The sequence below is a fragment of the Nyctereutes procyonoides genome, unplaced genomic scaffold, assembly GCF_905146905.1.
Source record: "Nyctereutes procyonoides isolate TBG_1078 unplaced genomic scaffold, NYPRO_anot_genome, whole genome shotgun sequence".
Lineage (NCBI taxonomy): Eukaryota > Metazoa > Chordata > Mammalia > Carnivora > Canidae > Nyctereutes > Nyctereutes procyonoides.
Window position 1 is genome coordinate 25,640,876 of NW_026575160.1, and position 17,969 is coordinate 25,658,844.

General features: G+C 43.9%; 1 protein-coding gene across 5 annotated transcripts in view; it reads right to left on the bottom strand.

Annotated features, from left to right (window-relative positions):
- DOCK4 (dedicator of cytokinesis 4) overlaps positions 1-17,969 on the bottom strand; it is a 412,270-nt gene that overhangs the window by 387,314 nt on the left and 6,987 nt on the right. The window lies entirely within an intron of this gene.

Below are 17,969 nucleotides of genomic sequence, written 5' to 3' on the forward strand. Positions count from 1 at the left end.
TAACAAACTAATACAATATTCGAGATACTATCCAATGCTGGCGAAGGACTGGGGAAACAAAGACATTAGTAGGAGCACAAAATCATACATATTTGTGGGGAGATCATTTGTAAAGATCTATAAAAAGCTTACATGTGCACCCCTTTTTATTTTTTTCTAAAGATTCTATTTATTTATTCATTCATTCATTCATTCATTCATTCATTCATGAGAGACACAGAGAGGCAGAGACGTAGGCAGAGGGAGAAGGCAGCTGCCTACAGGGAACCCAATGCAGTACTTGATCCCAGGACCCCAGGTCACGCCCTGAGCCAAAAGCAGATGCTCAACTGCTTAGCCACCCAGGTGTCCCTTTTTTTTTTTTTTAAAAAAAAAAAAGCTTTTATTTATTCATGAAAGACACAGAGAGAGAGGGAGAGGCAGAGACACAGGCAGAGGGAGAAGCAGGCTCCATGCAGGGAGCCCGATGCTGGACTTAATCCCAGGACCCTGGATCACGCCCTGAGCTGAAGGCAGATCAACCACTGAGCCACCCAGGTGCCCCACATGCACCCCTTTTGACCCAGCAATTCTACTTCCAGGAATATACTGTACAGAAATATTCACATGTGTGATTACATGATTGCACATATTTGCCTATAATAAACAGAAATATCTTTGAGGTGGCATTGTTTAGAATAGCATGATATTGAAAACCACAAAGAGGTGTTTAAATAAATTATGATACATTCCTACTGTGTAACAGTATTCAACTATTTAAAAAAAGGTAATTATTCACAGTAGTCAAGATATGGAAATAACCTGAACATCTACCAAGCAATGGACAGATAAAGAAAATGTGGTACGGAATATTATCCAGCCTTAATAAAGAAGCAAATCCTGCCGTCTGTGACAACATGAATGGACTTAGATGATACTATGCTAAGTAAAATAAGCCAGACACAGAAGGATAAATACTGCAAGATTTTACTTACACATCAAATCTAAAATAGTCAAACACACAGAGCAGAGAACAGAATGGTTTTTGCCAGGAGCTAAATAAAGGGTGACAGGAAGCAGTATCACAGGATTGACATGGATGGACAACAAATATATTTGTTTCTCACTGGTATAAAGGAAAAAAAAAATTATGCCCATGTACTGCTGTGTTAACAGGTCCCAGTCGACACTGGCCACGTGTACCCAAGTGGCTCATAATGAACTGACAGAGGGCTGCCCCAGGGATGAAAACTTCAGGATAAGCGCCAGGAACCTCAATTGCCATCAGATCACTAATTTTTTGCACCTTTTGAATTTTATACCATATGCTATCAAGAAGATGTAAAAATGTCCATTCTGAAGCCATGACACCCGCTTCAAATACTAATGCTACAACCTTGCCCTGCATGATCTCAGACAAGGTACTTGATCTCTGCACCCCACTTTTTTGGGCTGAAAAATGGTACAAATGGTACCTATTCCCATAGAATTGTCATGATACACGTAAAGGGCTTAGAGCAATGAAGAGACATGGTGAGCTTCAAGTTTAAGTATTACGGTTGTTATCATACATAATTTTGAAAATAAATAATTTTGAAAATGTAATGGTTTTTAAAAGACAGCTAAATTCATAGTGTACTTCTATGGAAAAATATAATGTTCAAAAAAGTTGTAAAACTTAAATACTATGATCGTATTTTTAAGATTCATTTATTTATCTTAGAGAGAAAGAGTGCAGGAGTGTAAGCAGCAGGAAGGGCAAGAGGGAGAGGACCAGACTCCCTGCCTGGTGTAGAGCCTGCTTTGGGGCTCTATCCCACAACCCTGAGATCATGACCTGAGCCCAAATCAAAAGTCAGAAGCTTAACCGAGCGCCCCAGACACCCCCAAATGATCACGTTTTTAAAAAGACGCACAGCAACAGAATAGGAAAGAATCGCAGAGGCTCTCCTCCAAAGCATCAGCAATGATAATTTTTTTTTTTTTAGCAATGATAAACTTCTAAAGTTCTTTTTTAAGCAATGATAAACTTCTAAAGAGGAGAGTGGGGGAAGGTGAAGAGAAACTTCAGCTTCATACTCTATACTCTTCTATGCTGTGAACTTTTAATCACAAACATGTGCAAACTGTATGGGTGAGAGACAAAATCTAGAGCTCACAGAGCACCAAAGCTTTGTTTCACTAAGGAAACTAGAGGACCAGGTAAAGTAATGAATAACACCCCCTTTCATCCACTGGAATGAGAGAGGAAGCAGGTCAAACCAATGTCAGCTTTCCTAGCAACCAACCCTACACGGAGGGACACAGCTGGAAGCGTACACATCCCGCTCACTACTGAAGCAAAACCTCTAAGACTTAGAACAGCAGACACAGAACACAATGAGAACACAATGGTGCCCTCTGACGTTGTGCAACATGGTGGCCACTGGTCTACACAATGCTCCCGTTCAAATGAGCAGAAGGCACAGCTCAGGTCCCAGCACAGCTGGCTGGGTACAGCGGAGCTCTGGCAGGCTCCCAGCCACCACTTGCTCCCTTTGTGCAGTACACAAACCACATCACTGTACACGGGGCCCAGCTAACACTCCAATACTGAGTTAAAGTCACAAGCATGCAGGCCTCCCACACCATGACTAACCTCGCAATCAGCAGGCAGATTCTCTGCAGGGACAGACACCCTTGGGAAGGAGGGACTGAGCCAGGCCAGCCAAATACCTTCTCTCCAAGTAGGCAGCCAGTTGCCAATCAAGGGAGGCAAGCGGCCGAAGCACCAGAGGAAGGGCAGGCTCTCTCTTTGATGGAGCCCCTCCACTTGGGAACAAGAGGAGAATTAAGTATTTCCTCTTAAAAAAAGATGCTATCAACTAAGGTATTCTCTGGAATTGAGGCAGAATGGCAACAAAACATGGAAACCAGAAAGGGTGAAAGAAATTCCAAACAAAAGATATTCACAGAAAAGGGATTCCAGACGCTACTGATGGCCCACAAACTGTGAGGCCTTGGCTTTCATGCCTTAATTGAAAATTGCAAGCTTGCTTCCCAAATTGTTACGTCATGGGATTTTTATCTACTAGGGTTTCCAAGAGACAACACCGTAGGCATGTGGGATGGAGGCGTCTTTCCTTCTGGAGGCCATGTAGCATTTCCAGGTAGGTCCAATGAATGCCACAAGGGCTTCTCAGTCACTCTATTAATGAAGAACAATATATTTCCAACACTCCTCAGAGTGAGGGCTGAAGAGTTCAGCTAGGCTGAGAGCCACAGATCTAAAATGGAATAAGGTCATACATCAGCTACATATAGGGGTATTCTGGTAGTAATTTTCCAGGAGTAATCTAGTGCAGCTCCCCCGCCTTTCCACACACCCCTACCCTTAGGCTTACTTGCCTCTACCTACACTTTTTTTTTTTTTGAGAGTTTATTTATTTATTCATGAGGGACACAGAGAGAGGCAGAGACATAGGTAGAGGGAGAAGCAAGCTCCCTGAAGGGAGCATGAAACAGGTCCTGATCCCAGGACCCCAGGATCACGCCCTGAGCCAAAGGCAGATGCTCAACTACTGAAACACCTAGGGGCCCCTATTTACACTTCCCTTATCCAAGAAAGTCTTTCTCCAATTCTCCCACCTAACTTCTACAATCACTTCACAACTCTTTCCAAACAGCATTCCAAACACTCTTGCCTGCGCAGATATAAGGAGACCTTCCAGCGGGCCCCCTGCCTTCCCAAGGACCACAGTCCATTCTCTGGTCTTCTCCATGCAGATTTGAGCTCTGTGGAATTCACTGTTCATCTCTGCACCCACAGCACACTGCTCTGCCTAACACACGTACCTAACACATACTTAATGGAGGAGTGAATTTCTAAGCTTTCTGAGATCCAAAAACCCCACCTTCCCCAATGTTGACCCATCCCCTAGCACAGTGCCTGGCACAAAGAAGGAACTCATAAATCAGAGAATACTGCACAGATAACAGGCGCATGAGTGACCATCGCTTGCTAAGAACATCTGGCCAGGGTCAAGTCTTCCCAAGGCCTCCCCTCCTTTCCCCTGCATGATCAGTGGGCACTTGACATGGACTGTGCTCAAGAGTCTCCACCTCACTGTCACACTGGAGCGTTACAAAGTAATCATCTGACTTGAGGTTTAATAAAGCATACACTACAAAGAATCTTTCATTTTTATTTTATTTTTTTTCCTTTCTGAGCAAAAGGTATAAGCTACTCTCCATGTTTTGGCTAGTTTCAGTGAGTATGGCACTGAGTCAACTCATCAACGTGCAATTCTCTGGTGATCAGCTGGTGACTCCCTGGCAGTGGAGCCCACCCTGCTCCTATTGTCATATGCCTTGGACAATGGCTTCCAGAAATGTGAGCCAGGTCTTTCCCAAAGGGCTCTGTAAGCCTTTTTGCTCCTTCACAAACATCTGCGTGACCCCCATAATTCCTCATGAGGCTTGCAGCAGGTCTCGAGAGAAGGACTTATGCATGGTATCAGGACCAATTACTCCAACTAGAGCTGACTGCCATCTTGAACTTAAGGGTCATCCATAGTAATTCCTCATGCCTGTAAAGCCCTTTATAATTTCCATGGCTTCACAAGAATGATCTCACCTGATCATGATAATTACATTGTGAATAAGCAAGATAGGTATTATTATCCCTGTTTACAGGGCAAGAAACTACAGCTTTAGCACCTTTCCCACACTTAGAAAATGTTTAAATAAATCTGACATGGGCCATACAAATGATAAGGAAACCAGTAGTACTGAACTACAGGGTAACCAACACACACAGCACCGACGACGTGGAGGCAGAGCGTGGTCTGGGGAACACAGCAACAGAGCACGGGCTGGCACACTGATACGCTCATCCAAATGTGGTAGCCACCCATCAGGATCTCGTTTGGTCCACTGCTCACACATGTACATACACAAAACATGTGGTAAATGGTCAAAGTTCTGCAACGAGGAAAATATGTATACAAAGAACAAAGTGACATAGTCCTTCAAACAAAGAGCAGAACTGGGCTGTCTTGACCCTTCACATTTTATCTGTGCTCCGCTGGTCGCTTCATTCCCTGTGCCTCAACTGTGTCATCATTAAAATGGGAACAATCTCCTCCTATCTGCTTCTGAGACGATGAGAGGATCAAACAGGCCCAGTGAGACAGCACTGCCAATTAAAAAAAGCCCCAAATCAATGGAATAGGGTATTATTATTCTACACACAGGAAAGGTATAATTTAAGCGCTCAAGTCATTTTCTATCAGACCTGATGACTTCATAAGGGAGTTGGAACATGGGTCATCCTCAGGGAGCTATCTGGGCCAAAGTCACTTGAAATAAAAGACACGGTCTGAACACAATACTTAATTTATGGGAAGTTGTTATCATCACATCTCTCTGGTATTGCCATAGAGCTCTCCCTCCACCCCATCCAAAGACATGGCAGGTCTCTACTGTTGTGCGTTGTTTTCATAACCCACCTTTCCAACATTTTTTTTTAACATTTTACTTATTTATTCATGAGAGACAGAGAGAGAGAGAGAGAGAGAGAGAGAGGCAGAAACACAGGCAGAGGGAGAAGCAGGCTCCATGCAGGGAGCCCAATGTGGGACTCGATCCAGGGACTCCAGGATCATGCCCTGGGCCAAAGGCGCTAAACTGCTGAGCCACCCAGGGATCCCACGTCTTTCACACATTATGAGTGCACTGTCCTACACTGCCTTTTCTAAGTGGAATCTAGCCTTTTCTACATCACCTGATGAGGTGAGGACTACCACAAGGTGAGAAAGTACCTGCCATCACTGGCTGCAGCTGAGGGAAGGGGTCACTTTGGTAGATGTGTCCATCCCCAGCTGCACACTTAGGGATGCTCCAACACCAGGCTCCTGGAAGCAGTCCCTCTCAGCTGGGTCTCAGTCCAAACTCACTTCTGATGAGCCCTGGGGCAGTGATGGGCTGGGCTGGAGAAACTCTGGGACATCATGCTTATTCTCAATAAAGAACAGAGGATCAAGGGCCCAACCCAATGTGAAGGTTTCAAAATCAAAGGCTGTCCAACCAGTAGCCTTGGCTCTGTGTCAGTTAACATCTTACACTCATCCATCCTAGTGGAGTTGCCTGGTTTCAGAAGAAGTAACATGTGCTGCAATTATAACCATGGATTTTGTCAACAGCTTAACTTTAGGGCAATCGACACCCCCAAGTCCCATACTACCACCACCAACCCAAGCCAAAACAAATGAGCAAGAAAGACATGACCAGGGAGACACCATGACACAGTGGTGAAGGCACTGGGCTTTGGAATGTGACAAAAAAATCAGAGCTATCTTGGGCAGGTTCTGTAACATTTCTGTGCCTCAGTTTCTCATTTGTAAAACTGGGATGAAATAGTATCATGCAGTTGTCATGAGCGCAGAACAAAATGTATACACAACCCTGGCATGGGACCTGACACATAAGTTTCAGTACACATTTACTATTATGCTATATGAGGTGCTGCCTATAATAGTCTATATCATCACAAAATATGGTTGCATTAACCATCTGACATCAAATTAACATTAGTACTGAGGCAGAAATATAAATACAAGAATCTTCTCATTGTGCTTAATGAGACATCCACAGAAAAACTGCAGGATTTGGACCTAGTGTTCACCAAATATGTCACAAAAGTTTTCCCTTTTGGAAATACTAAAAACACAAAAAAACGCCACTACCCCCTTTAGAGTACTGCAAAAACTGCATGGCGACAGAATTTTAGAGACCTACAGAGGATGTGGCTTATTAGAGCAACAAAGGTCACTCAGCAAAAATCCCACGGCTATCAAAAATACCCCACAAAAACAGATATTAAGAGGAATCAGATTTTTGTACACATTCATGTATTTATTTGAGAGAAGGGGGAGGGGGAGAGAGAGAGAGAGGGAGGGGGAAAGAGAGAGAGCGAGCACATGCACACACACACACACAAGCAGGGTGGAGAGAGAGGGGCAGAGGGAGAGAATCCTGAGCAGACTCCACAGAACCTGAAGCAGGCCTCAATCCCATGACCCCAAGATCACGACCCGAGCCAAAGCCAAGAGTCAGACCTCTAACCGATGGAGCCATCCAGAAGCCTCTGTATTTTTGTTTTGTTGTTGTTGTTATTGTTTTAGGAGAAAAAAAGCAGTTAATGATGATGGGGGGGCATTAAATATTTTAAAAAGCCAATCATGATGGACACCTGGATGGCTCAGCAGTTGAGCATCTGCCTTGGTCTCAGGACGTGATCCTAGGACCTGGGATCAAGCCCTACATCGGGCTCCCTGCATGGAGCCTGCTTCTCCCTCTGCCTGTGTCTCTGCCTCTCTCTCTCTCTCAATCTCTCTCTCTCTGTATCTCTCATGAATAAATAAATAAATAAAATCTTTAAAAAAACCAATCATGAGATAAACTAGCATTTGGCAGTTGCCCTTTTCTTTTAAATCCTGCTTAAAATGTGCAAATGCCCAAATAAATTTTAAGTATGCCAAAATACTAAGAAATTACAAAACTCGATACTAAAATAATTCATGTGTTACAACCATAATTACTTCTATAGTTAGAGAATTATTACCCTCCTGAGAAAATTCTGGCAAACTGCTTAAACCATTTCCCTTCTGAGTAAATCTAGGAGGCACAAAATGAAAATTCAGAGTTCAGCCACTTTGCTGTCCCCATACCTAAAAAGACTTTATCTCCATCAATTACTTACATGCAAATAATTTCAAATGTCTATGCAATGATATAATTCCATAGCTTTGAGGTCTTCCTTCTACCTCCACCCCATTGTCACACCCGTTTCTGTGGAATAAAAACGAAGGAAAGCTTTCTTCCTGTTTTGTGCCCTCTGCTTTTTTGTAACTCTTTGTCTGATCTATTCCAGACAACTACAGCCAGAAAGGAAATGGGAAGGAGGGCAGGGAAAGGAGGGTTTGGTTTTATTCTCAAAAGCCACCATTTTTCAGGTGGAAAATAAGGATGTCATGCCATGATGACATTTTGCCTTGTGTCACCATGATTAATAGTCCTAATTTTTTCCAATTAGGGACGTAATCTCAAACAGTCAGTGGAATCTGACCACTCTTGCACAGTGCGGTCTCTGAGTGCTATAATTTGGATGTGAAATGAGATCTAAGATGATTCTTTTCTTTTTGACGGTGAAGTGTAATATATTTCCATCCCTGAGCTCTTTTTTCACAACTGAAAAAGAAAAAACGCTTTCCAGAAACAAATTACTTCCAAATCTGACACACACACACACACACACACCCCAAACCAACCAATTTGTTTTCTTTGAATTGGTACAATGTGACTCGCAAATAGACAATGGGGTTTGGTTTATTCATTTGAGTAAGTTAATAACCCTGGCCAATGCCTATTAGGGATAGAAAGACGTAGGGGAATAGAGTGGAATAGAGCGGCCTAATGTGATATTTATCAAACACTTACCAAAATTCACAGAACCAAATTCCACAGGGAATCGCCCACAAGGCTTGAGATAACACATAAAGCTGCAAATACAGTAAACTGCCTGGCACAAGAGACCACCACAAAGAGTTAAGTATGTCACATGCTTCACATTCAGCTACCTAAACACAAACGGAAACATTTCAGGTACAGAATATTCCAGTCAGTTCCACTGACACCTAGTCCGGGTGCCCAAGGAAATCTCTGACTTACAATGGGGTTCTAGAATTTCAAGGAGCCCTGGAAATCAGTTCATCCAACTCTCATTTTACACAAAGGCCCTAAGAAGTCCCTAAGAGATAAATACATTCATACAGTTCATACAGTTATTATGGGGGGGGGGGAAGAAATTAGAACCCTAACTAAAGCCTAGGGGTTCTCTCATAAGATCAACTCCCATTAACCCTTTGAATTCGGTTCTTTATAGTATGATGGTATCAAACAAATGCTTTTCTCAGGCACGAAAGCTTTACTGCATCATTTTAAATGGTGCAAACTGGACCATATGAACAAAAGCAGTGGTTTGTACCCCCCAGGCCAGACTTCTCCACAGCCAATGAAAACAGCAAGGCGTCGCCTCAGCAACAGAATTCGGACAGTGACTGCAAAGACTGCTCGAAGAGAGATTCAGCTGTGACACTTTAGCCTTGTTCCAAGTCATTCTGCCAAGTGAGTGGTTTTCAAACTTGGGTTTTCACAGTCAGGTTTTCTTATTTCTATTTATTTATTTATTTTTAATGAACTCTTGGATAGAACCCCAACATATCAAGCCAATAAAAACAGCATTTTATCTTAATGAATTTGTTTATATTTTCAAAATTCTATCTGCTCAATATCAAGGCAGTCATTAAGGACAAGGACTGGGGCTCCTGTTAGCTCTTAGCATACTACTGTGCAAATCAGAGAAAGTGAGCATCCCTCCTTCTAGAGACAACGTTCCCAAACCAGCCACGTCGTGCAGAGCACAACCTGCAGCGCCACACACGAGGCACGACAGATGTCCTCTAATAAAATGTTCTCACGAATAAGCTGTTCTCATGAAAAAAAAAAAATTGAAGCTGGGACACCTGGGTGGCTCAGTCGGTCAAGAGACAGACTCTTGATTTCAGCTCAGGTCATGTTCTCAGGGTTGTGAGGTGGAATCTGCATAGGCTCTGAGCTCAGAGGGGAGTCTGCTTCTTTCCTTCTCCCTCCACCCCTCCCCCTGTGCGGGCTCTCGCTCTAAAAATAAATAAATCTTTGTTTAAAAAAACGAGAAGCTATGAATGACGAGTGTAGTCTCTCTCTCCAGCATGTCATAGATCTGTTATTTTTTTGCTTTCAGTGGAGTGACGATGCTGTTTCTCACCAAAGGCCAAGTGCACACTTGGTAGCAGTTTTGTGTCTTTGTCTTTGATAACAGCCGTGCAATCTTAGGAAACTCTTATCCTGAAAAGAGCAGCAGTATGAAACTTGTGTTGCAAAGCTGAATTACTGGCAAGTTGGAAAAGCACCCACAGCTTGCAGGAAGCACTACAAATGCATAAGGTACAGACTCTTACCTATAGAGAATGAACCGGTGGTTACCAGAGGGAAGGTGTTGGGGGAAATAGGCGATGGGGACTAAGGAGTGCCCCTGCAGTGATGACCACACCTACAGGGTGATGCACAGAAATGCTGAAACACGAATGGCACACCTGAAACTAATATTATGCTGTATGTTAATCAATTGGGATTAAAATTTAAAAACTTAAAAAAAAAATGTCTAAGATACAGTGTTAGCCAGAAGATTTTCTGCAATTGCTTATTACGTGGTGGCCAGACCATGTGACAAACAGATGTGCTGGAGCATCTTCTGGCATGTGAATGGAGTCCGACAGCCACATGCTGCTGTGGAGATGTCACTGCTGAACAGGCTCTTAAAAACTGAGACCTACCCACACTGACTCAAATACAATGTGCTTTATTTCTCACAGTATAAATTATGTAGCAAATGTTACACTAAGAGCAGAGAATACAAGAGAAAAAAAATCCAGTCCTGTCTCCACAGAGGTTAGTGGTTAGCCGTAGATCTCGTCATGCAGAAGCACTCACACCTTTCTTATTTTCTATGTGGATTTTTTAATGCCAATTTTATGTGGTCACAAAACAAACAGAACCCTGCTGTATGTTTCAGAATTTGTGTAGGTAGTTTCATATGCTCTTGACAAATGCTGTCACTTCTCTGACAAATATCTGTCTTCCTCTGGACCAACACTTTAGCATGCTGGGGGCATTCCCCAGTCTGGTTGCTTCATCCTCTCAGAGGCTGGTTTGTGCATTCTGGCAACCCCTGGTTCATAAACCTAACAAATAATGGCAATGCCCAAGCCTTAGAGATCTCCTTCCTCATCCAAGGAACCCATTCGCTTCGACCTGAATGGAATTTGTATGTTGAAATCCTGATGCCCAGTGGGATGGTATTAGGAGGGGGCGTGTTTTGGGAGGTGCTGAAGTCATGGGGGTAATGCCTCATGAATGAGATTAATGCTTGTATAAAAGAGACCCCAGGGCAGCCAGGGTGGCTCAGCACTTTAGCACCGTGATCCCGGAGACCCGGGATCGAGTCCCACGTTGGGCTCCCTGCATGGAGCCTGCTTCTCCCTCTGCCTGTGTCTCTGCCCCCGCCCTCTGTGTGTGTGTGTGTCTCTCTCTCGTGAATGGATGGGTAAAATCTTAAAAAAAAAGAGAGAGAGAGAGAGAGAGAGAGAGAGAGACCCCAGAGAGCTCCACAGGTCCTTCTGCCATATGAGGTCACAGCAAGAAGTCCACGATCCAGAAGAGTGTCTCACCAAACCTAACCATGCTGGCACCCTGTTCTTTTTTTTTTCTTTTAAGATTTTATTTATTTATTCATGAGAGACACACACACACACAGAGAGAGAGAGAGAGAGAGAGAGGCAGAGACACAGGCAGAGGGAGAAGCAGGCTCCATGCAGGGAGCCTGACGTGGGACTCGATCCCCTGACTCCAGGATCACGCCCTGGGCTGAAGGCAGGAGCAAAACCTCTGAGCCACCCAGGGATCCCCATGGCACCCTGTTCTTGAGCTCCCAGCCTCCAGAGCTGTAAGACATGAATTTCTGTGGATTATAAAGCCACCTCATCTGTGGCGTTTTGTTATACCGGCCTGCACATGGACTAAGACACCATTCACTCACTGATTCGCCACTTACTGAGCCCACTAAACGTCAGCTCTTTATCTACCATCCAGGGAAATCAGAGCTGAACAGCACAGCATCTCTGGCTTCAAAGGCTTCACAGGCATACAGAAATGGCAGACAGTTTCAAAGGGCAGCAGAGAGGGTCCTGAGAGAAGCAGCTGCAGGCACAGATGTGCAATGATGGGCAAGAGTCTTCATTTCTGTAAGAAGTCAGAAATGGAAACTCTCAGAGAGAAGACACCACAGTTAGGTTTCCAAAGTAGAGAAGGGGAAACAGGGTGGTCAAGCAAGGCAGACCTCCAGCAAGCAGAGACCTAGAGTCTGAGACACTGTACGTGGTTCCCCAGGATGGAGCCCAGCGTGTGGGAGAAAGAGCCACCTGACACTAGGCTGGATTGCACACAGGTGCCAGTTTACGAAGGGCCTTGTGAGCCATGAATTGACTGTGGACTCTACCCTAAGTGCAAAGAAAACACCACAGGTATTGTTTCTCCAGATGAACCACACCAAACAAAAATTTGCTTTACAAAAGAGATCGCTTGCAGTTTAATGCAGAGCATGTTCGAGAGAAAAGACGAGAGTACAAGTAGGAGACAAATTAAGAGGTTACCGCAGTAATTCAAACAAGGGGTGTCTCCAGCACACCAAGGTTGCTGAAGGCCCTAGCTCAGTGGCTCTGCACAGTGAGGCTGCCCCGAGCACAGACGGGAGTGAGACGCCTGGGTCCACGCAAACCCAGGGCTTCCAGCATCAGAGCTAGCAGCTTCACAAATTAGGGCTTCCCTGGTTCCTAAAATCAATGCTGATGCTTCCACCTTTCTACCTCTCCTCCTTCCAGTCCCCCAGACACAAACCCCTGGTCACTGAGAACTTGAGATTTTTACTCCAGGGCTCCTCCTTGTTCCTGGTCCACTCTCATGCATGGATACATACTTCTGTTCCCTTCTGGTCACAGAGCATGGTCTCATCCTTGCCTCTCACCCCCCTCCCTCTTCCCCACACCCTTCTGGCACCATCTTCAACTCCTGATCCCTCCAGTGACCCCCTGGGCACCACTGTGCTCTATCACAACCCCCACCCACAGGCAGGCAGCACACAGTGGGGCTGGCCACCACCACCAGAGACTAATGCTGGAGCAAAAAGACCGTGTGAGTACAGGCTTCTTCCCCTGCTGTCCGCAAGTAGGGCGTTCCTATGAAAACCTTCATAAGCAGAACTAGCAGAAGACAAAGAAGCAATGGCCATTAATTTACATGGAACAATTTGTGAGCATTCCCAGACTCAAAAAATAACCTCTCTCAGGCTTTTCTGCTACGTTAGGACACATCTTGCTAAAGGATGCATGAAAAGATTGGAGATAAAGCACAGAAGCTCACAGACACAGTTCAGAGCCACGGCGGCTTGATGCTGAGTTCCCGGGGAAGTGCTCAGTGGCACCACTCTCGCAGCCAGGGGGTGGGCACTGCCGCCCTAACAGCTTTCTGCAAAACAAATGCTAAGTGCAATTTTCACTTTTTGCCTTTTTTCATAAAAGCAACAATCCTCTTTGGATTTCTTTCAGGTGGCAAAAACAAGTACCAATACAGGTCTGTCATAAAAGGCAAGTGGTGTAAGGTGAAATTTGGCAAAGCAAAGGATACCCGTACTTAACTGCACACACTTCTGGTATTAATACCAGCAGTTATTTAAAAAGTAAAGAGGGCAGCCCGGGGGGCTCAGGGGTTTAGCGCCTGCCTTTGGCCCGGGGCGCGATCCTGGAGACCCGGGATCGAGTCCCACGTCGGGCTCCCGGTGCATGGAGCCTGCTTCTCCCTCTGCCTGTGTCTCTGCCTCTCTCTCTATCATAAATAAATAAAAATTTTTAAAAAAAAGCTTTTATCGCTCCAAAATTCTCTTGAAGGGAGAGTAAGAAATACTGAATCCATCTTTCTTCCTCTGTCCAATTTTAGAAGGAAACTACCAAAGAGGGGGGAAAAAAAAGGCAAATCATTTTCTAAGGTATTTGATGTTGGTGAGATGATAGGAATGCGCTGGGGGGGGGGATGTGGTGGGTGGAACATGGAAAATGCTTAGTAGGAAGAGGAAAAAGGTTTTCCAGCTATTTAAAGTACAACACCGCTCAGGTGTTTATATTGGACAATCCTAGCAGCTGGTGACTCACTTCTATGCAGAGTATCTTAAAATGAAACTTCTATTCTTTTGTACAAGTTCTCAGTTTTCCAGGATATGAGACACTCCCTCCTCAGGGTTGTTTCCTCAGGCTCACAAGTGAATAATATCACCATCCCAAGTCCTTATCTTCATTTTAAAGCTTGAGGGGAAATAACTGTCTTAACCTTCACACTGATTTCTCTGTTTATGCACTGCCTTACTGAATTTTTAAAAGATAACTACCTTGAATAAATGTATAAATTAAAGGAGATAAAAAAAAAGTAGGCTACGTGGCTCGCTTTCTCACTTGTTCTTGGATCCAGATCTCTATCTCCTTGTACGCCCCACCAAGCTAGCATACTGTCTTATACGTAGTAGGCGTACTCAATAAATAATCATCCAACGTAAGATTTTCCATTAATGTGTCACAGGAAATGCCTTTATAGTCACCACTGAGGAAAACAAAATACGTAGCAAATAAATTCTTAGAGGGATGTGCTACCAGCCATCAGGAAAAACATATTTAAGGATAGAGAATGGGAGGGCAAAAAATTTCCCCAAATATTGCTTTATTCTCCTCAGAGACCTGGCATTCGACACGCAGGCCTTTCAAAAACAAAGGACACCGAAGTGATGTCGCCAACCAAATTGCCATATGATAAAACTGCATCTACCTGTTTTAGACGCTAGCCTAAATGTCAAAACTATCACTTCAGGCTCTTTATAAATAATTGTAGCGGGAAGACTGTAAAGCACCTCAAGACCCTACTTCCCTGGGTGGCTTTCTAGTTGGAGGCTTTGCATGCACCCGAAGTGATTTGATGCCTTAAAACAATGTGAGCAACTTTGCAAAAATGCCATTATTCAAACATGCATATGCCTGGAGAGGATAATCACCATCAGGCTGACTCAACGGAGTCTGTGCTTCCGAGTGTGGACCAGGGGAGTGAGATCTCAGCCACCGCAAGGATCTACACTGATTGCATCTATCACACTGAGGTCCAGGATTCGGCTTCTATTCATTTTGTCTCTCTTCCCAGTACCCAAAACTGTTCGAATCCATCCTGTTAGCTTGGGCTGCCATCAGAACACCACAGGTGGTTTAAGTGACAGGGATTTATTTTCACACTGTTCTGGAGGCTTAGCAGTCCAAGAACAGGGGCAGGCGGGATCGGTTTTTGGTTAGAGACCCCTTCCTGGCTTGGGGATGGCTGTGTCTCACTGTGGCCTCACATGGCCCCCTCAGGTACACGTGTGCGCAGACAGCAAGCAAACTCTCTAGGGTTTCTCAAGGGAACACTAATCCTATCCAATCAGGGCCCCACTCTTGGGGCCTCATTTAGTCTTTCTTACCTCCTTACTCCAGATACAGCCATGCTGGGGGGAGGAGCTTCCATACACGAATTTGGGTGCATGGGTGGGGACATAAACATTCAGTCCCTAACGTCCACCAATATGCAATTATTCCTCTGATTGCCAACTCAAATCTGCCAGTTGTGGACTCTCTGTGTCGACGAATTTCTGTCGCATAAATTATCCCAGGGCCCACTGCCTCACAGGACTGAGATCACAGAACAAGGGCAAGTGGGCAGTGACACCAACATCCGTTCTCTAAATGAATACGTCATGGAGAGAACAGCTTTTTTATCTTCGGTGAATTCCTCTGAAGCTCTTTTTCAAAGAAGGATTAGGGCTCTTTTTCAAAGGCTTCTCCCTCAAGGCCATCTGAAAGCACAGATTCACTGTGGCTGAGGAAGAACCAACAGGGCAGCAACATCACGGGTAATCAAGACGGTGTACCAGGGAAAGGCACTTTGAAACTCTGGAACAGAGTACTTCCTGGACATAAATGACAAGTACATTCAGGCATTCCAGACTCAACTTCCACCAGTCTCACCTCTAATCCTGAGAGGAAACTCTATACAGGAAATAATGGTCAGCTTATAAAAGAGTGTAGATTTTTATTTCTGATTATAACAGAAATTCATGTTAATTTTGTAAATTATTAAAAGTACAAAGTCAAAACAAACAATGCCACTTCTCAACTGAAACAACTGGTTACAGCAACACAGCAACATGTGCTTTTGTATCCCAATTCTTCACTTAAGCACTTTCCCATTTCAACACTCATCATTGTATTTCTAACATAATTTATACCAAATGTTTCCCCTTCTAACATGGGGCCAAGACTGCAAATATCTGGTTGTCTGAATCAATTTTTATAAATTACAGCTGGGAGTATTATAGTGAAGTGTAGAGTGCAATCAATACACATAATTCTCCTTAAAAAAGGCAAATTGAAGAAACACCACACTTTTACTATGTGTGTAATTTTGTAGGAATATTCCTATCTTTTTTTCAGTGTTTATTACCCAGATTTCTAGAGAAAAATCTCACCAATTTCTCCTACCTTCATTCTTTCTAAAACTACCAATTCGTGTTTGGATTTTCCTGTTTCTTTGAGAGCCCAGGTAACCTCTTACACCTGCTAGCAAAGAAGCTCCACTACCAACGGACTGTTGAACCAATTTTGGACACCTCAGGAAAATGACCAACAGGCTCTCTCTCCTCTCCCCAGGACCCAGGTGAGAGCTATTTTTAGTTGCCTCACATACAAGCATGCACATGTTACCGAACGTGTTCACCTATGGTCACCAGTGACAGACAAAATATTTTATTTTGGAGAAAAGAAAAAGACATAGAACCCAATCTCTACATTTCTTTTCTTTTTTTTTTTTTTTTCCCCTCAGTCTTCACAACCAATCTCTACATTTCTGCTTAAAGATATCAAGGAGATATTTTTAGGTTACTGTCCAATTAATACGCTTCTAAAAAATAAATAAATTGCTTGGTTTATGAAAATGGTTCACAACTTGAGGGAGGAATGGTTATTCAATTCACCAAGGGGAAGACTTGCTAATGTCATAAACCAAAGAATCACCACCAACCTCCCTCCTGCCAAGCTTCTCTTTCTGGAACACTTACCCAGGACATGAATTGAGGTGGATAATACACATATGTACTGGCAATTTCCAACAGCCTCCCCATACAAATGTCATGCTTTCCCTTCTTCCTCCCCAGCTGAGAAGCAGTCATGTTTTAGTTTATTACTAAGTGACAGATGCCTGTTTCCAGATTTAGTTGCTTTCCTCCTTCCGTAGGGACACAAATGTGATCAGTGACTGAGGCAGCCTGGTTCTCGAACCTCCCTGCAGTGCTTTGAACATGGCTGAAAATGAAAGTATGTGTTGAGTCCTCCTTACAGGCCTTCCTTCGAAATCCGGTGGATGTGCACAACTCCGAGTCAAGTTCCCAGCTATAAGCCATCATGTTCCATGTGCCATGGTTTTTGGCAATTCAGATGAGATCATCTTTTATCCCACTGCCTCTTTCTCTGTCACCAAGAGACTGCAGGCAAAACTACAATATCCATCATGCTTTGTTACTGCAGCACTTCAAGGGCACCCATGAAATCACTTTTCTTATGAAGACCACAGAGCACTTCTCAAAGACAGAGGGGCATTTTTCATAGACTCCTTGCTACCCACCCACCCCCTTCCCATCCCAGTTGTTTCTGGAAGTGGTTATCCCTCAATGGAAATACAAAGATGAGGTGGAATGAGAAGGACCAGAGATGACTCGGGCAGTAAAGGAAACACTCCACGTTCCAAGTATTGACCTGACATCTAAGCTGGAGACATGGGGAGAGATAGTGGTCTTCCTGCCCAGGTCACTGATGCTGCTCTGCTTAAGGAAAGAAAGCAGGGAGAAACCACCAATTGGTTTTCTTAATCCAATTCCATCTGCCTGAGGGAAATTACTCCCAAGTCTTGGCAATAGGCCTTCTGTCAGACTTTATTTTTAATATTATCAATGTTTGCCTCTTTATGTGCATTTCTTGATATTTCAGTGGGAAGTTACAACAGGCTACATTAGGGGAAGAGCCCAATGCCATCTTAAGCTGGAATCCCTTACTTCAAATGACATGTTTTTCAGAAGTGCAGTGGTATAACTTTAAGAGTTCTAAATTTGACCTTGTGGTTCCTAAGTGGTATTATATATTTACCCCCCGCACACACACACACACAATCTGTATGTATTAATATATTGCTTTGGATATCTGAGCATTTTCCCATTTTTGGATATGTAAATACACTTAAAT